Here is a 21466-nt window from a genome sequence, read left to right on the forward strand (position 1 = left end):
GAACAAGAAGACCCTCGACCCGTAGAGGAAAGGGAAGATATGATTAGTACTGTGCTCGGAGAGTTCCCTCGGTCTTGGACTCAAGTCAATGGTGCTGTTGTGGTACCCGTCCTCACGTTCCTCCAACCAGCATCCCAAGTGCCTACGGAGACACAGGTAGAGCTGGAAGAACAGCCGGTCCAGGAGGCAGAAGACCCCACACAAGCAGACCAGGAGAATCAACCCTCTGCTTATAGTGAGCCTGCCATACCCCTAGTGAGCCAAAGAGTCCGTAGACGGCTGCCCAGTTTACCCTTGACAGCTCCTATACCCTGTAGCTCAGGACCAGTCAGCCAGCTCCGTAGGTCCACTAGGGTCACTAGAGGCCAGTTGCCCATACGGTGGAGGATCTAAATGTACAAGCTATTTTATTAATGTTTACCTGTTTATTGTTGCTTGTGTATAATTTTGTGTTTCTAGTTATTTGTAGGAGTCTTTGGTGGATTTACCGGTAATCCTTTTTGCATATAGTTGGAGCGTAACCCAGGATGGACTAAAAGACTGATAAGGACTCGAGGCAGGACAGACCCCTACCTGGTTACGTCTCCCTGTTTTGGTGAAATGGACACCTTTGTTTTCTTCAAAGACTGCACCCGGTTGCGGACATGCCGTGACCATCCTAATGTGTTTTTCTTTATTGTACCGTTTCTGTTTTTACTTGTTATGTTTTACAAAAGTATGTTTAGTCCCGGAGTACTAAATTTCACTAGGGAGGAATGTGGCACCCCAGGGGTCTGGTTTCCACAGTAATAGCAATATTATGTCTGAGAGCAGGTGGGAGGTCTCTTGGTCAGGAATCCTATGCATGCCACACCTCCTGCCCAGTCCTGGGAGGGGAAGAACTTCCCCTATATAAAACTGGGGCTGAGGCAGGGTTAGGGAGTTAAGAAGGAGAGTTAAGAAGAGGAGAAGCAGCTATAGGAAAGAGAGATCAGGAGCTCTGGGGAAGTCGTGCTAAAAGGAATCAGGGGCTGGCAGCGGTAGAGCTCGCCCTGATTGAAGAGTTACCACCGGACCCGGAGTCCGAGGCTGTGGGGACTAATCCTTACCCAGCAGCAGAAACCGACCGGCAGGGGATTTCAGGTCCTCTGGCCAAGAAACCCGAAGGCACGGTCACACGCGTGGGACCAGCACCGCCGTCGTGGAACGGAAGCCACTTGAAGGCCCCGAGTCACCGGCCATACGGGTGAGCACCACACGGTACACTCAGGGACGTGGGCTACTTTTACCCGCCTCTAGCAAGGTAGCCAGAAGAGTACAATTAGTTGGGGAGGCCTACAACTCCGCCTGGCCAGGGGAGATCCCATCTGCTCAAGGACTGACCAGGCCCCAATCGCTAGCCAGTACTCCGGGAGGGTCTATCTTTGTCACCAGTAAAGACCCTGAACTACACCGCATCGTCTCTGAGTGGTTCCTGCTACCCCCATCATCCACGTCGGCTGCCCTGAGGCCATACCCCTCCCGTTGGGGGTTATACCATCCACGCTGCACAATCCTTCCACCGGCCTCAGCGGTCTGCCCTGCAGCGGCAGCTCCATAGCTGCATTCAACGGGTGGCGTAGTCGTCCAACATCTACTGCTAATACTCAGCCACACAGTTTGACTCCCTGGGCACGGACCGGGTCACCGCCACGAGACTACTACCCCCAACAGGCCCGGCTCCGGGTAGTCCCCGCGTGCGCAACGCTACACCAAGTAGGCCCAGGGGCGCGTCACAGACATAGAGGCAGGCTTATCTAGCAAGATAGACATAGAGGCAGACTTATCTAGAGAGACAAACAGACAGAGGCAGACTTATCTAGCCAGACAGACAGACATAGAGGCAGGATTATCTAGCCAGACAGAAATAGAGGCAGGCTTATCTAGCAAGATAGTGTGGCGCCCCTGAGGGTTCAATCACCACAGGGGTACTGCACCTCAGTAGAGGTGTGGTATCTCCTCTTCCAGGTAAGAATGGAGCATCTCTCAGGACACCATTTCACCATTCAACACTACACCACTCCTGTCCTGTAGGGGGCCTAAATGCACAAGGGTGCTGCCCCGGCCTGGGATAGAGGAGATGGGGGGAACCAAAGTTAGGGGGAACCATGTAGTGGGTGAGGGTGGAGGACACACTTTTATGCAACACTTATTCTTTCATATTTAATCTACGGCCATCTTAAGTTCAAGGTCCTTTGATTGTGATCTTCGTCAGTGATTGTGGTCTTCCTCTCTGATTGCGGGCACCCGCCAGAGTTCAGCAAAAGTCTGCAACCGACTAAAGATACACGGTCCTCGTTCTCCGGCCTTGAGATGAGGAGCGGGTCAGAGTTAACCACTGTCTCTACCCGGTCAAGGTCCTTACCCAAGAAGGCCTGGAGGGGAGCAGAGGAGATAGGCTCCACAGGCAAAAGGATCCCAGGGGGATGCGGACGGAGCGGCCTACGCCACCTGTATTCTTTATTCTGGCCTAGTCAGAGGGATTCCTGCTGCAAGAGGGGTGACCGGCCCCCGATATCTGACTTTGTCACTTCACATCTCAGTCAGAAAAGCCCGGAGGCTTAGTGGATCCCAGGAGGGATACGGACGGAACGGCTTACGCCACCTGTACCTCTCTACCTGCGTTTATCCAGTGGGACCCGGCCTTACACCTAGTTCTATCCACACAAACAGTCAGGTGAAGACTTAGTGGGAGAACTCACCAAGGAGAGGAACACACACCAGAAGGGTCTTGACAGGTGCTCCTGATCAACCTGGAAAGTGCTGGACCCCCTTCCCGGTGGCCGCAGCGCGCCGTGAGGAGCAGAGGGAAGCTTTGCGGGTAAAGTTCATCTTAATGTGATTAAAAACCCTGGTTGACTTCACACCCCTCTTCAACCTGTTATTTCCTGCGTGGCACTGCACCCACCATCTTCCCTCACACTGCCCTGAGGCCTGCTCCGCCTGCGGGGAGCCGTCCCATCTTAGCTGTCTGTAACACCGGCCTTAGTGGACTGAAGCAGCGCTGGTGTTCATCATCGGAAACCATAGGTGGCGAAGTCGAAAAATACCACTCTTACTTGAATGCCTATTAAAATCCCCTTTTATGTGACCGCCGTGGGCACGGACCAGGTCAGGCCACGACTGCCTCCCCCCGCAACAACTACACCGACCCGGCTCCGAGTAACCCCCTTTCTCAGGGAGGGCCTCACAATAGACATAGAGGCAGACTTATCTAGTGAGACACGCAGACATAGAGGCAGGCTTATCTAGCCAGACAGACAGACATAGAGGCAGGCTTATCTAGCCAGACAGACAGACATAGAGGCAGGCTTATCTAGCCAGAAAGACATAGAGGCAGGATTATCTAGCGAGACAGATAAACATAGAGGAAGGCTTATCTAGCCAGACAGACAGACATAGATGCAGGATTATCTATCCAGGCAGACATAGAGGCAGGATTATCTAGCGAGACAGACAGATATAGATGAAGGCTTACCTACCCTGACAGACATAGAGGCAGGCCTATCTAGCCAGAGAGACAAACATAGAGGCACGCTCATCTAGCAAGACAGACAGACAAAAAGGCTGAATAATCCAGTAAAACAGACAGACATAAAGTCAGGCTTATTTAGCAAGACAAACAGACATAGAGGGAGGATTATCTAGCGAGACAGACAGGCATAGAGGCAGAGTTATCTAGCCAGACAGACAAACATAAAGGCAGACTTATCTAACCAGACAAATAGACATAGAGGCAGGTTTATCTAGCGAGAAAGACATAGAGGCAGACTTATCTAGAGAGACAGATAGACATAGAGGCAGGATTATCTAGCGAGAAAGACATAGAGGCAGGCTTATCTAGTGAGACAGATAGACATAGAGGCAGGTTTATCTAGCGAGACAGACATAGAGGCAGGATTATCTAGTGAGACAGACATAGAGGAAGGCTTATCTAGCGAGACAGTCATAGGGTGGAGCTGTAGGTAGAGTGGACTTAGTTTGGTGGTGGAGGTTCCATTACTTCATCATATTAGCAAAAGTGACAAAATCATTTCTTTGTATAATTCAGTTTTAAAGCCTAAATAATAAAAATTAGGTCTTCATTTTTAACTATTACTGTGCTTTATAAAAACAACATATATTACAATAACCTCTCAGCTACTTTTTCTAAATTATGAGCAAATAGATCAGGCACACCTAGCAAAAACATCTAAAAAACATCAGCCTCCTCCATAACCGCTCTAGCTGTCCTTTCCATCTCCAATGGAGGTGTGTTTTCTGCCATTTTAGGCAAAACAAAAAGGTTAATTCATTTGCTCACAATTTAAGAAAGCTCAAATTAAAGTTACCTTTTCCTTTAGGACTCATCTTACCTTTGAAATGTGTAGAATTAAAAGGGTGGTCGACTACTAGGACAACCCCTTCTTGACCTAATTGTTTGCCCCCATGAAAATAAACACACCTATCGGCATACCCATTCATGTGAGTCCCAGGAAAGCAAATGCCCACACTGCTGGAACGGGAGGTGAGTATAGGTGATTTTAGAGTACAGAGCCAGGCTTATCTAGACAGACAGACATACAGGCAGGCTTATCTAGACAGACATAGAGGCAGGCTTATCTAGTGAGACACACAGACATAGAGGCAGACTTATTTAGCCATAAAGACAGAGGCACGATTATCTATCGAGACAGACAGACAGAGGCAGCCTTATCTAGCGAGACAGACATAGAGGCAGGCTTATCTAGCCAGGCAAACATAGAGGCAGACTTATCTAGCCAGACAGACAGACATAGAGGCAGGCTTATCTAGTTAGACAGACATAGAGGCAGGCTTATCTAGACAGACAGACATAGAGGCAGGCTTATCTAAAGAGACAGACAAAGCGGCAGGCTTATTTAGGCAGACAGACATAGAGGCAGGCTTATCTAGAGAGACAAAGAGGCAGGCTTATCTAGGGGTAGACAGACAGACAGACATAGAGGCAGGATTATCTAGGTAGACAGACAGACATAGAGGCAGGCTTATCTAGTGAGACACACAGACATAGAGGCAGACTTATTTAGCCATAAAGACAGAGGCACGATTATCTATCGAGACAGACAGACAGAGGCAGCCTTATCTAGCGAGACAGACATAGAGGCAGGCTTATCTAGCCAGGCAAACATAGAGGCAGACTTATCTAGCCAGACAGACAGACATAGAGGCAGGCTTATCTAGTTAGACAGACGGACATAGAGGCAGGCTTATCTAGACAGACAGACATACAGACAGGCTTATCTAGCCAAAAAGACATAGAGGCACGATTATTTAAAGAGCAAACAGACATAGAGGCAGACTTATCTAGCGCGACAGACAGACATAGAGGCAGGCTTATCTAGCCAGGCAAACATAGAGGCAGGCTTATCTAGCGCGACAGACATATAGAGGCAGACTTATCTAGCCAGACAGATATAGAGGCAGGCTTATCTAGCCAGACAGACATAGAGGCAGGCTTATCTAGCCAGACAGACATAGAGGCAGGCTTATCTAGCCAGACAGACATAGAGGCAGGCTTATCTAGCCAGACAGACATAGAGGCAGGCTTATCTAGCCAGACAGACATAGAGGCAGGCTTATCTAGCCAGACAGACATAGAGGCAGGCTTATCTAGCCAGACAGACATAGAGGCAGGCTTATCTAGCCAGACAGACATAGAGGCAGGCTTATCTAGCCAGACAGACATAGAGGCAGGCTTATCGTTTTAGACAGACAGACATAGAGGCAGGCTTATCTAGCCAGACAGACATACAGGCAGGATTATCTAGCGAGACAGATAGACATAGAGGCAGGCTAATCTAATTAGACAGACAGACAGACAAAGAGGCAGATTTATCTAGCTAGACAGATAGACATAGAGGCAGGCTTATCTAGCCAAAAAGACAGAGGCACGATTATTTACAAAGCAAACAGACAGAGGCAGGCTTATCTAGCGAGACAGACAGACATAGACGCAGGCTTATATAGCGAGACAGACAGACATAGAGGCAGACTTATCTAGCCAGGCAAACATAGAGGCAGACTTATCTAGCCAGACAGACAGACATAGAGTCAGGATTATCTAGCAAGACAGACAGATATAGAGGCAGGCTTATCTAGTGAGCCAGACAGACATAGAGGCCGGCTTATTTAGCCAGACAGACATACAGGCAGGCTTATCTAACCAGATAGATATAGAGGCAGGCTTATCTAGTGAGACAGAGGCAGGCTTATCTAGTTAGACAGACAGACATACAGGCAGGCTTATCTAGCCAGATGGACAAAGAGGCAGGCTTATCTAGTGAGACACACAGACATAGAGGTAGGCTTATCTAGCCAGAAAGGCAGAGGCAGGATTATCTAGCGAGACAGACAGACATAGAGGCAGGCTTATCTAGCGAGACAGATAGACATACAGGCAGGGTTATCTAGCCAGGCAAACATAGGGGCAGACTTATCTAGGAAGACAGACAGACGTAAAGGCAGCCTTATCTAGACAGACAGGCATAAGTAGAGTTAAGCTTATCTAACCAGACAGACAGACATAGAGGCATACTTATCTAGTGAGACAGACAGACATAGAGTCAGGCTTATCTAGCCAGACAGACAGACATAGAGGCAGACTTATCTAGTGAAATAGACGGACAGACACAGAGGTAGGCTTATCTAGCAAGACAGACAGACAGAGGCAGGCTTATCTAGTCAGACAGACAAAGAGCCAGGCTTATCTAGCCTGACAGACAGACATAGAAGCAGGATTATTTATCCAGACAGACAGACATAGAGGCAGGATTATCTAGCGAGACAGACAGACATAGATGCAGGCTTACCTACCCTGACAGACATAGAGGCAGGCCTATCTAGCCAGAGAGACAAACATAGAGGCAGGCTTATCTAGTGATACAGACAGAGAAAAAGGCTGGATAATCCAGTAAAACAGACAGACATAAAGGCAGGCTTATTTAGCAAGACAAACAGACATAGAGGGAGGATTATCCAGCGAGACAGACAGGCATAGAGGCAGACTTATCTAGCCAGACAGACAGACTTGGAGGCAGGCTTATCTAGCCAGACTGACAAACAGACTTAGAGGCAGCCTTATCTAGACAGACAGGCATAAGTACAGGTAAGCTTACCTAACCAGACAGACAGACATAGAGGCATACTTATCTAGTGAGACAGACAGACATAGGGGCAGGCTTATCTAGCGAGCCAGACAGACATAGAGGCAGGCTTATCTAGCCAGACAGACAGACATAGAGGCAGGATTATCTAGCCAGACAGACAGACATAGAGGCAGGATTATCTAGACAGACAGGCATAAGTAGAAGTAAGCTTACCTAACCAGACAGACAGACATAGAGGCATACTTATCTAGTGAGACAGACAGACATAGAGGCAGGCTTATCTAACCAGACAGACATACATAGAGGCAGGCTTATCTAGCCAGTCAGACAGTTGTAAAGGTAGGCTTTTCTAGCCAGACAGACAAAGAGGCAGGATTCTCTAGCGAGACAGACAGACATAGAGGCAGGCTTATCTAGCCAGACAGACAGACAGACATAGAGGCAGGCTTATCTAGTCAGACAGACAAAGAGCCAGGCTTATCTAGTCTGACAGACAGACATTGATGCAGGATTATCTATCCAGACAGACAGACATAGAGGCAGGATTATCTAGCGTGACAGACAGACAGAGGCAGGATTATCTAGCGAGACAGACAGACACAGATGCAGGCTTACCTACCGAGACAGACAGAGGCAGGCCTATCTAGCCAGCGAGACAAACAGAGGCACGCTCATCTAGCGAGACAGACAGAGAAAAAGGCTGGATAATCCAGTAAAACAGACAGACATAGAGGGAGGATTATCTAGCGAGACATACAGGCATAGAGGCAGGCTTATCTAGCCAGAGAGACAAACATAGAGGCAGGCTTATCTAGCGAGACAGACAGACAAAAAAGCAGGATTATCCAGCAAAACAGACAGACATAGAGGCAGGCTTATCTACACAGACAGACATAGAGGCAGGCTTATCTAGTCAGACAGACATAGAGGAAGGCTTATCTAGCGAGACAGACATAGGGTGGAGCTGTAGGTAGAGTGGACTTAGTTTGGTGGTGGAGGTTCCATTATTTCATCGTATCATCAAAAGTGACAATATAATTTCTTTGGATAATTCAGTTTTAAAGCCTAAATAATAAAAATTAGGTCTTCATTTTTAACTATTACTGTGCTTTATAAAAACAACATATATTACATTAACCTCTCAGCTACTTTTTCTAAATTATGAGCAAATAGATCAGGCACACCTAGCAAAAACATCTAAAAAACATCAGCCTCCTCCATAACCGCTCTAGCTGTCCTTTCCATCTCCAATGGAGGTGTGCTTTCTGCCATTTTAGGCAAAACGAAAAGGTTAATTAATTTGCTCACAATTTAAGAAAGCTCAAATTAACGTTACCTTTTCCTTTAGGACTCCTCTTACCTTTGAAATGTGTAGAATTAAAAGGGTTGTCGACTACTAGGACAACCCCTTCTTGACCTAATTGTTTGCCCCCATGAAAATAAACACACCTATCGGCATACCCATTCATGTGAGTCCCAGGAAAGCAAATGCCCACACTGCTGGAACGGGAGGTGAGTATAGGTGATTTTAGAGTACAGAGCCAGGCTTATCTAGACAGACAGACATACAGGCAGGCTTATCTAGACAGACATAGAGGCAGGCTTATCTAGTGAGACACACAGACATAGAGGCAGACTTATTTAGCCATAAAGACAGAGGCACGATTATCTATCGAGACAGACAGACAGAGGCAGCCTTATCTAGCGAGACAGACATAGAGGCAGGCTTATCTAGCCAGGCAAACATAGAGGCAGACTTATCTAGCCAGACAGACAGACATAGAGGCAGGCTTATCTAGTTAGACAGACATAGAGGCAGGCTTATCTAGACAGACAGACATAGAGGCAGGCTTATCTAAAGAGACAGACAAAGCGGCAGGCTTATTTAGGCAGACAGACATAGAGGCAGGCTTATCTAGAGAGACAAAGAGGCAGGCTTATCTAGGGGTAGACAGACAGACAGACATAGAGGCAGGATTATCTAGGTAGACAGACAGACATAGAGGCAGGCTTATCTAGTGAGACACACAGACATAGAGGCAGACTTATTTAGCCATAAAGACAGAGGCACGATTATCTATCGAGACAGACAGACAGAGGCAGCCTTATCTAGCGAGACAGACATAGAGGCAGGCTTATCTAGCCAGGCAAACATAGAGGCAGACTTATCTAGCCAGACAGACAGACATAGAGGCAGGCTTATCTAGTTAGACAGACGGACATAGAGGCAGGCTTATCTAGACAGACAGACATACAGACAGGCTTATCTAGCCAAAAAGACATAGAGGCACGATTATTTAAAGAGCAAACAGACATAGAGGCAGACTTATCTAGCGCGACAGACAGACATAGAGGCAGGCTTATCTAGCCAGGCAAACATAGAGGCAGGCTTATCTAGCGCGACAGACATATAGAGGCAGACTTATCTAGCCAGACAGATATAGAGGCAGGCTTATCTAGCCAGACAGACATAGAGGCAGGCTTATCTAGCCAGACAGACATAGAGGCAGGCTTATCTAGCCAGACAGACATAGAGGCAGGCTTATCTAGCCAGACAGACATAGAGGCAGGCTTATCTAGCCAGACAGACATAGAGGCAGGCTTATCTAGCCAGACAGACATAGAGGCAGGCTTATCTAGCCAGACAGACATAGAGGCAGGCTTATCTAGCCAGACAGACATAGAGGCAGGCTTATCTAGCCAGACAGACATAGAGGCAGGCTTATCGTTTTAGACAGACAGACATAGAGGCAGGCTTATCTAGCCAGACAGACATACAGGCAGGATTATCTAGCGAGACAGATAGACATAGAGGCAGGCTAATCTAATTAGACAGACAGACAGACAAAGAGGCAGATTTATCTAGCTAGACAGATAGACATAGAGGCAGGCTTATCTAGCCAAAAAGACAGAGGCACGATTATTTACAAAGCAAACAGACAGAGGCAGGCTTATCTAGCGAGACAGACAGACATAGACGCAGGCTTATATAGCGAGACAGACAGACATAGAGGCAGACTTATCTAGCCAGGCAAACATAGAGGCAGACTTATCTAGCCAGACAGACAGACATAGAGTCAGGATTATCTAGCAAGACAGACAGATATAGAGGCAGGCTTATCTAGTGAGCCAGACAGACATAGAGGCCGGCTTATTTAGCCAGACAGACATACAGGCAGGCTTATCTAACCAGATAGATATAGAGGCAGGCTTATCTAGTGAGACAGAGGCAGGCTTATCTAGTTAGACAGACAGACATACAGGCAGGCTTATCTAGCCAGATGGACAAAGAGGCAGGCTTATCTAGTGAGACACACAGACATAGAGGTAGGCTTATCTAGCCAGAAAGGCAGAGGCAGGATTATCTAGCGAGACAGACAGACATAGAGGCAGGCTTATCTAGCGAGACAGATAGACATACAGGCAGGGTTATCTAGCCAGGCAAACATAGGGGCAGACTTATCTAGGAAGACAGACAGACGTAAAGGCAGCCTTATCTAGACAGACAGGCATAAGTAGAGTTAAGCTTATCTAACCAGACAGACAGACATAGAGGCATACTTATCTAGTGAGACAGACAGACATAGAGTCAGGCTTATCTAGCCAGACAGACAGACATAGAGGCAGACTTATCTAGTGAAATAGACGGACAGACACAGAGGTAGGCTTATCTAGCAAGACAGACAGACAGAGGCAGGCTTATCTAGTCAGACAGACAAAGAGCCAGGCTTATCTAGCCTGACAGACAGACATAGAAGCAGGATTATTTATCCAGACAGACAGACATAGAGGCAGGATTATCTAGCGAGACAGACAGACATAGATGCAGGCTTACCTACCCTGACAGACATAGAGGCAGGCCTATCTAGCCAGAGAGACAAACATAGAGGCAGGCTTATCTAGTGATACAGACAGAGAAAAAGGCTGGATAATCCAGTAAAACAGACAGACATAAAGGCAGGCTTATTTAGCAAGACAAACAGACATAGAGGGAGGATTATCCAGCGAGACAGACAGGCATAGAGGCAGACTTATCTAGCCAGACAGACAGACTTGGAGGCAGGCTTATCTAGCCAGACTGACAAACAGACTTAGAGGCAGCCTTATCTAGACAGACAGGCATAAGTACAGGTAAGCTTACCTAACCAGACAGACAGACATAGAGGCATACTTATCTAGTGAGACAGACAGACATAGGGGCAGGCTTATCTAGCGAGCCAGACAGACATAGAGGCAGGCTTATCTAGCCAGACAGACAGACATAGAGGCAGGATTATCTAGCCAGACAGACAGACATAGAGGCAGGATTATCTAGACAGACAGGCATAAGTAGAAGTAAGCTTACCTAACCAGACAGACAGACATAGAGGCATACTTATCTAGTGAGACAGACAGACATAGAGGCAGGCTTATCTAACCAGACAGACATACATAGAGGCAGGCTTATCTAGCCAGTCAGACAGTTGTAAAGGTATGCTTTTCTAGCCAGACAGACAAAGAGGCAGGATTCTCTAGCGAGACAGACAGACATAGAGGCAGGCTTATCTAGCCAGACAGACAGACAGACATAGAGGCAGGCTTATCTAGTCAGACAGACAAAGAGCCAGGCTTATCTAGTCTGACAGACAGACATTGATGCAGGATTATCTATCCAGACAGACAGACATAGAGGCAGGATTATCTAGCGTGACAGACAGACAGAGGCAGGATTATCTAGCGAGACAGACAGACACAGATGCAGGCTTACCTACCGAGACAGACAGAGGCAGGCCTATCTAGCCAGCGAGACAAACAGAGGCACGCTCATCTAGCGAGACAGACAGAGAAAAAGGCTGGATAATCCAGTAAAACAGACAGACATAGAGGGAGGATTATCTAGCGAGACATACAGGCATAGAGGCAGGCTTATCTAGCCAGAGAGACAAACATAGAGGCAGGCTTATCTAGCGAGACAGACAGACAAAAAAGCAGGATTATCCAGCAAAACAGACAGACATAGAGGCAGACTTATCTAGTGAGACAGACATAGAGGCAGGCTTATCTACACAGACAGACATAGAGGCAGGCTTATCTAGTCAGACAGACATAGAGGAAGGCTTATCTAGCGAGACAGACATAGGGTGGAGCTGTAGGTAGAGTGGACTTAGTTTGGTGGTGGAGGTTCCATTATTTCATCGTATCATCAAAAGTGACAATATAATTTCTTTGGATAATTCAGTTTTAAAGCCTAAATAATAAAAATTAGGTCTTCATTTTTAACTATTACTGTGCTTTATAAAAACAACATATATTACATTAACCTCTCAGCTACTTTTTCTAAATTATGAGCAAATAGATCAGGCACACCTAGCAAAAACATCTAAAAAACATCAGCCTCCTCCATAACCCCTCTAGCTGTCCTTTCCATCTCCAATGGAGGTGTGCTTTCTGCCATTTTAGGCAAAACGAAAAGGTTAATTAATTTGCTCACAATTTAAGAAAGCTCAAATTAACGTTACCTTTTCCTTTAGGACTCCACTTAACTTTGAAATGTGTAGAATTAAAAGGGTTGTCGACTACTAGGACAACCCCTTCTTGACCTAATTGTTTGCCCCCATGAAAATAAACACACCTATCGGCATACCCATTCATGTGAGTCCCAGGAAAGCAAATGCCCACACTGCTGGAACGGGAGGTGAGTATAGGTGATTTTAGTGTATAGAGGCAGGCTTATCTAGACAGACAGACATACAGGCAGGCTTATCTAGACAGAAAGACATAGAGGCAGGCTTATCAAGTGAGGCAGATAGACATACAGTCAGGCTTATCTAGACAGACAGACATAGAGGCAGGCTTATCTAGACAGACAGACATACAGGCAGGCAGGCTTATCTAGACTGTTAGACAGACATAGAGGCAGGCTTATCTAGTGAGGCAGACAGACATAGAGGCGGGCTTATCTAGAGTGACAAACAGACATAGAGGTAGGCTTATCTAGCCAGACAGACATACAGGCAGGCTTATCTAGACAGACAGACATAGAGGCAGGCTTACCTTGAGAGCCAGACAGACATAGAGGCAGGCTTACTTAGTGAGACACAAAGACAGAGGCAGGCTTATCTAGTCAGACAGACAGACATACAGGCAGGCTTATCTAGAGAGACAGACATAGAGACAGGCTTAACAAGTGAGACAGACAAACAGAGAGGCAGACTTATCCAGCCAGACAGGCAGACATAGAGGCAGGCTTATCTAGTTAGACAGACAGACATAGAGTCAGGCTTTTCTAGCCAGAAAGACATAGAGGCAGGCTTATCTAGCATGACAGACAGACATAGAGGCAGGCTTATCCAGCCAGATAGACATAGAGGCAGGCTTATCTAGCCAGAAAGACAGAGGCAGGCTTATCTAGTAAGACAGACAGACATAGAGGCAGGCTTATCTAATGAGACTGACAGACATAGAGGCAGACTTATTTAGCTAGACAGACATACAGGCAGGCTTATCTAGCCAGATAGACATAGAGGCAGGCTTATCTAGTGAGACACACAGACATAGAGGCAGGCTTATCTAGCCAGAAAGAGACAGAGGCAGGATTATCTAGCGAGACTGACAGGCATATGTAGCACCCTGAGGATTCGGCTGCTACAGGGGTATTGCACCTCAACCCAGAGGTGTGATATTCCACTCCCGGGTAAGGATGGAGTGTGGAACTGAGCTCGGTAGGCTGCATGCACTACACACATCCCATTTCCGGGGAACAGACCAACGGTACTCCCACTTAGAAATGTGCAGATACGACCGAGTCTGTTCCTGGCTGGAGTGGGAGGGGGGTGGTACATCCCAAGTAGTGTAGGGGCAGATAGGGGGAGCAGCCTGGGTAAAGATAGGAGCTCATTGGGTGCTGGTCACCTGAGCTCACACATAGAGGGAGTATTTAAGGTGGGCACCATCAAAGATCAGGGTCAGTCTGTCAGAGTGGAGTCAGTCAGTCAGCCTTTGCAGAGGAGTGAAAGAGAGCAGAGGAGCAGAGCGGCCTGAGCCAGAGTGAGAGAGGAGAAGAAAGAGAGACCCAGAGGGGGTAAAAAGAAAGGACTCTGAGAACCCAAATTCAATCCCCGGGTGAAGAGTCGGCAATAGGGTACCGGAGCCCAAACTGGTGGGGGCAAAAGCACACCCTAGCCAGAGACCGGAGGCCGTGGGCAGCGTCTGCCACGGCCACCCACCACATCCACCCCGAAGGCAGACCACGTGGAGGGTCAGGGAACCCAAGGCCAAGGGTCTCCCAACAGAAGGCCCGAGGGAGCTGGACATAGGTGGATCACTAGTGGGGACGGCCAGAGGAAAGGACAGAAGGAGAGCTCAGGGCCACGCTCCGGACTTGTTTGGGGGTTTGCTGAATCCAGGACCTGGTGGACGCAGCACGGCTCGGGTGGTCACTTGAAGCTGGAGTGACCGGAACATCAGCAGTGAGTAAATACCCTAAACTGCACAACCCGACTCTGTCTTCACTTAACATCTACGCTGCACCACCACAACCCCCATCCTCTGCACCTGACCCCCTGAGGCTATACCCCACCCGTTGGGGGTTATACTACCAAAAGCTGCACCAACACCATCAGCCTCAGCGGACCCTGCTGCAGCGGCGGCCATAGTGACCGCAATACAACGGGTGGCGTAGTCGACAATAAAGAACTTAATAACATCTGTAGGACTGCCACATACAACTGAGCTTGACACCCTGGGCACGGACCGGGTCACAGCCACTCGGCGACTACAACTCCCATCTGATCCGGGTCCGGGTATTCCCCCTAAAGAATATGGCCCAGGGGGTGCGTCAACTTTGGCGTAGTCGGCAGGATTACGTGCCCGCAACACCCAGGTACTGCGTGCCTGAAGAAAAGAACGAGTTTACCTCAAAAAGAAGTCTCCTGCCGGTTCCGGAGGGTCCCCGCCATCGGACTCCATCACAGGTCGATTCCCGCCGGTTGTCCGCCATTAACAGCTTTTTCCCGCCATCTGCAGAGTTTCCCGCCACTGGGAGACGATTCCCGCCATTTCCGAAGATTTCCCGCCTTGTCAGAGCGGACGCCATTATGGGCGTGCCAGAGGGTGGCAAGAGGCCACCTCCCATCGTGGGCCAGGACCGAAAATGGCGCCAAAAGTGGAAACCGCCCCCACCAACAGAGACTGTGATGCTAGAGGTGTCTGTCAGCGTGAAAGAACTGCCCCTGGAGCTGACAATCACCAAGTGGCCCCGGGACCGCCCTCGAAGTGGGAGGAGACGAAAGAAGGGAGCAAAGATGGGTGTCGCTTGGAGCAGTCTGGAGAGAGCGCACCCGGAGGCAAGAAGCCTGGAGAAGAATATCGGAGGAGCTTACCCGGAGATGGCGAGAAAGCAGAGCAGCACCGGCCCGTTGGCCAGGAGCCTGCTAGAAACGGAGGAGGAAGAGCAGAGCAGCACCGGCCCGTTGGCCAGGAGCCTGCTGGAGACAACGGAAGGAGAGCAGAGCAGCACCGACCCGTTGGTCAGGAGCCTGCTGGAAACAACGACCCCACTAGGCCTAGTGGAGGTCCTAGCACAGCTCCCCCGAGACCGGGAGTGTGCACAGACCGCTCTGGAGGGCCTCGCAAGGAGGATGGCCCGGGTGCAGCGAGAGACGTTGGCGGAGTGGAGCCGTGAGATGGCCCAGCAGACCGAGACCTGTCAGCGGAGCACGCCACCCAAGACGAGGAGACAGACCGCCTCTGAGGATGGCGCGGGAGGACTGAAGGCCGGAGACGGCGCCGAGAAGGGAGCCGAACGAGTGGAGGCAGGTAAAGGGGACGTCTATACCCCAAACCGGGAAACCGCGTACCTGCCCCAGCTCCCCGTCGCAGAGCCCGAAGTCTATCCTGCCGTGCCCGTAATTGCCACGCCACTGCTGCAGACTAGGCCTCAACCGGAAGCCGCAGCCGCGACCCCTGTGACGTCACACGCCTCGACCCCGAGCGTGACCAAGCAGGAAGTACCACCAGCCTGGTCGCAAGGCCTAGTACCCCCGGGCGCCGCAACACCAACAGCGCCCCCTACCTCCGCGGAGCCACCGGCCTGGTCGCAAGGCCAAGTAGCCCAGGGTGCCGCCGTCCTTACGGTGCCCTTCACCTTCCAGATACCCCAGGCCTGGCCGCAAGGCCCGGGCAACCCGGGCGCTAGCACCACCGCGCCCATAAGACCAAGAGTGCCGCATCTGGGAGAGGACCTGTTTGGCCAACACACGTGCCCGGATGGGCAGCCTTTCATCTGGCCCCAAGAATATCATGAACTGGAACGGCAGAGGAAGGCTGGGGCCATGTGTGCACCCCTGATCCCGGCTCCAAAGCCCGTGAAGAGGATCTCGCCCCCGCTAGAAGAGGCCCAATTTGAGTGGGACCCCACCGGAGAAGATCTCATGGGGTTCACTCAGGAGACTCGGGCAGCTGCAGCGGAGCGTGCTGAGTGCTGCCGCAAACAGCTCGAGGTCTTCGAGAGGGAGCGGAGAGAGAGGCGGGTCCGGGAACAGCAAGCTCAAATAAGGAGCGCGGAGCAGAAGAGCCGGGCCAGGAGAGACCCCCGTGCAGCGCATAGTCCCCGCACCACCGGGACTGTGATTAAGTTTAACATGCAGCATGGGTGGGGCTTCATCCGAGACCACCGCACCCCAGGTGACGTCTTCGTGACCAGGAGAGACGTAGAGTCCCACCTACCGGAGGGACACAGAGGTCGTGACCTTTACATCGGGGACGAGGTCACCTTTACCCGGCACAAGTGTGCCCAAGGACCTTACGCCCTCCATGTGCATCGCCTGACGGAGGAAGAGCTGCGGTGTGAGGAGGAAGAACAAGAGGACCCGGACGGGTCTGAAACTAGAGTTAGAGGTAACCATAAAGAAAGAGCAGGAGGACGTCGTCGTTAAGTACAGCGAAGCAGAAGCTGTATATAGTTGCCCGTCGGGGCACAGTGAACTGTTACTGTAGCTAATGTAGTCCCCGTTGGGACCAGAGAATTGAACTGTTTACCCGTTTAACCCTTAAATCCCACTGACCGAGGACTGAGAGCGGTCATTCCTCCCTAATACCTGGCCGAGGACTGAGAGCGGCCACCTTCCCTTGTATATAGTTGCGCGTCCTAAAGCGCCCCCTACCGGTTTTATAGGAAAACCATTTTTTCAAGAAAAGACTGTCGCACTTTACCCGGTCACGCGTTGCACAGTGACCGGAGGAGGAGCAAGAAGCGAAGAAAAGTCTATATGAAAAAGTTTTATTGATATATATATATATATACAATGTTTTATATGATGTTTTATTATGATGTTTATGCAAAAATTGTATGTTTTGGTGTTTTGTTCTTACAGCCCGAGGACGTGCTGTGGTTTACCAGGGGGGAATGTAGCACCCTGAGGATTCGGCTGCTACAGGGGTATTGCACCTCAACCCAGAGGTGTGATATTCCACTCCCGGGTAAGGATGGAGTGTGGAACTGAGCTCGGTAGGCTGCATGCACTACACACATCCCATTTCCGGGGAACAGACCAACGGTACTCCCACTTAGAAATGTGCAGGTACGACCGAGTCTGTTCCTGGCTGGAGTGGGAGGGGGGTGGTACATCCCAAGTAGTGTAGGGGCAGATAGGGGGAGCAGCCTGGGTAAAGATAGGAGCTCATTGGGTGCTGGTCACCTGAGCTCACACATAGAGGGAGTATTTAAGGTGGGCACCATCAAAGATCAGGGTCAGTCTGTCAGAGTGGAGTCAGTCAGTCAGCCTTTGCAGAGGAGTGAAAGAGAGCAGAGGAGCAGAGCGGCCTGAGCCAGAGTGAGAGAGGAGAAGAAAGAGAGACCCAGAGGGGGTAAAAAGAAAGGACTCTGAGAACCCAAATTCAATCCCCGGGTGAAGAGTCGGCAATAGGGTACCGGAGCCCAAACTGGTGGGGGCAAAAGCACACCCTAGCCAGAGACCGGAGGCCGTGGGCAGCATCTGCCACGGCCACCCACCACATCCACCCCGAAGGCAGACCACGTGGAGGGTCAGGGAACCCAAGGCCAAGGGTCTCCCAACAGAAGGCCCGAGGGAGCTGGACCTAGGTGGATCACTAGTGGGGACGGCCAGAGGAAAGGACAGAAGGAGAGCTCAGGGCCACGCTCCGGACTTGTTTGGGGGTTTGCTGAATCCAGGACCTGGTGGACGCAGCAAGGCTCGGGTGGTCACTTGAAGCTGGAGTGACCGGAACATCAGCAGTGAGTAAATACCCTAAACTGCACAACCCGACTCTGTCTTCACTTAACATCTACGCTGCACCACCACAACCCCCATCCTCTGCACCTGACCCCCTGAGGCTATACCCCACCCGTTGGGGGTTATACTACCAAAAGCTGCACCAACACCATCAGCCTCAGCGGACCCTGCTGCAGCGGCGGCCATAGTGACCGCAATACAACGGGTGGCGTAGTCGACAATAAAGAACTTAATAACATCTGTAGGACTGCCACATACAACTGAGCTTGACACCCTGGGCACGGACCGGGTCACAGCCACTCGGCGACTACAACTCCCATCTGATCCGGCTCCGGGTATTCCCCCTAAAGAATATGGCCCAGGGGGTGCGTCACATAGAGGCAGAGTTATCTAGCCAGACAGACAAACATAAAGGCAGACTTATCTAACCAGACAAATAGACATAGAGGCAGGATTATCTAGCGAGAAAGACATAGAGGCAGACTTATCTAGCGAGACAGACATAGAGGAAGGCTTATCTAGCGAGACAGATATAGGGTGGAGCTGTAGGTAGAGTGGACTTAGTTTGGTGGTGGAGGTTCCATTATTTCATCGTATCATCAAAAGTGACAAAATCATTTCTTTGGATAATTTAGTTTTAAAGCCTAAATAATAAAAATTAGGTCTTCATTTTTAACTATTACTGTGCTTTATAAAAACAACATATATTACATTAACCTCTCAGCTACTTTTTCTAAATTATGAGCAAATAGATCAGGCACACTTGGCGAAAACATCTAAAAAAAACATCAGCCTCCTCCATAACCCCTCTAACTGTCCTTTCCATCTCCAATGGAGGTGTGTTTTCTGCCATTTTAGGCAAAATAAAAAAGGTTAATTCATTTGCTCACAATTTAAGAAAGCTCAAATTAAAGTTACCTTTTCTTTTAGGACTCCTCTTACCTTTGACATGTGTAGAATTAAAAGGGTTGTCGACTACAAGGGCAACCCCTTCTTGACCTAATTTTTTGCCCCCATGAAAATAAACACACCTATCGGCATACCCATTCATGTGAGTCCCAGGAAAGCAAATGCCCACACTGCTGGAACGGGAGGTGAGTATAGGTGATTTTAGAGTATAGAGGCAGGCTTATCTAGACAGACAGACATAGAGGCAGGCTTATCTAGACAGACAGGCATAGAGGCAGGCTTATCTAGACAGACAGACAGAGGCAGGCTTATCTAGACAGACAGACAGACATAGAGGCAGGCTTATCTAGACAGACAGACATACATGCAGGCTTATCTAGCCAGACAGACAGACATAGAGGCAGCCTTATCTAGACAGACAGACAGACATAGAGGCAGGATTATCTAGACAGACAGGCATAAGTAGAGTTAATCTTATCTAACCAGACAGACAGACATAGAGGCATACTTATCTAGTGAGACAGACAGACATAGAGGCAGGCTTATCAAGTCAGTCAGACAGACAGAGGCATACTTATCTAATGAGACATACAGGCAGGCTTATCTAGACAGACAGACATAGAGGCAGGCTAATCTACACAGACAGACATAGAGGCAGGCTTATCTACACAGACAGACATAGAGGCAGGCTTATCTACACAGACAGACATAGAGGCAGGCTTATCTAGCGAGACAGACATAGAGGCAGGCTTATCTAGCGAGACAGACATAGAGGCAGGCTTATCTAGCCAGACAGACATAGAGGCAGGCTTATCTAGACAGACAGACAGACATAGAGGCAGGCTTATCTAGCGAGACAGACATAGAGGCAGGCTTATCTAGCCAGACAGACATAGAGGCAGGCTTATCTAGCGAGACAGACAGAGGCAGGCTTATCTAGTCAGACAGACATAGAGGCAGGCTTATCTAGTCAGACAGACATAGAGGCAGGCTTATTTAGGCAGACAGACATAGAGGCAGGCTTATTTAGGCAGACAGACATAGAGGCAGGCTTATTTAGCCAGACAGACAGAGGCAGGCTTATTTAGCCAAATAGACAGAGGAAGGCTTAGCTGGTGAGACACAACAGACATAGAGGTAGGCTTATCTAGTCAGACAGACAAACATAGAGGCAGGCTTATCTAGTCAGACAGACAGACATAGAGGCAGGCTTATTTAGCCAGACAGACAGACAGGCAGGCTTATCTAGCCAGATAGACATAGAGAAAGGCTTAGCAGGTGAGACACAACAGACATAAAAGCAGGCTTTTCTAGTGAGACACACAGACATGGAGGCAGGCTTATCTAGCCAGAAAGACATAAAGGCAGGATTATCTAGCGAGAAAGACAGACATAGAGGCAAGCTTATCTAGCCAGACGAAAATAGAGGCAGACGTATCTAACCACACAGACTGACATAGAGAAAAGATTATCAAGCGAGACAGAAATAGAGGCAGGCTTATCTAGCGAGACAGACAGACATAGAGGCAGGCTTATCTAGCGAGAGAGGTAGAAAAAGAGGCAGGCTTATCTAGCCAGGCAAACATAGAGGCAGACTTATCTAGCCAGATAGACAAACATAGAGGCAGACTTATCTAGCCAGACAGACAGACATAGAGGCAGACTTATTTAGCCAGACAGACATACAGGCAGGCTTATCTAGCCAGATAGACATAGAGGCAGACTTATCTAGCCAGAAATACATTGAGGTAGGATTATCTATCGAGACAGACAGACATAGAGGCAGGCTTATCTAGCCAGGTAAAGATAGAGGCAGACTTATCTAGACAGACAGACATGCAGGCAGACTTATCTAGCCAGAGAGACATAGAGGCAGGCTTATCTACAGAGACAAATAGACAAAGAGACAGGTTTATCTAGCCAGAAAGACACAGAGGCAGGCTTATCTAGCCAGAAAGACAGAGGCAGGCTTATCTAGTTAGACAGACAGACATAGTCGCCGGCTTATCTAGCCAGACAGACATACAGGCAGGCTTATCTAGCCAGACACACATAGAGGCAGGCTTATCTAGAGAGACAAAGAGACATAGAGGCAGGCTTATCTAGTTAGACAGACAGACATAGAGGCAGGCTTATTTAGCCAGACAGACATAGGGGCAGGCTTATCTAGCCAGAAAGACA

Source organism: Phyllobates terribilis, unplaced genomic scaffold, assembly GCF_046119375.1.
Source record: "Phyllobates terribilis strain yellow unplaced genomic scaffold, ASM4611937v1 Scaffold_5__5_contigs__length_657084704, whole genome shotgun sequence".
Taxonomy (NCBI): Eukaryota; Metazoa; Chordata; class Amphibia; order Anura; family Dendrobatidae; genus Phyllobates; species Phyllobates terribilis.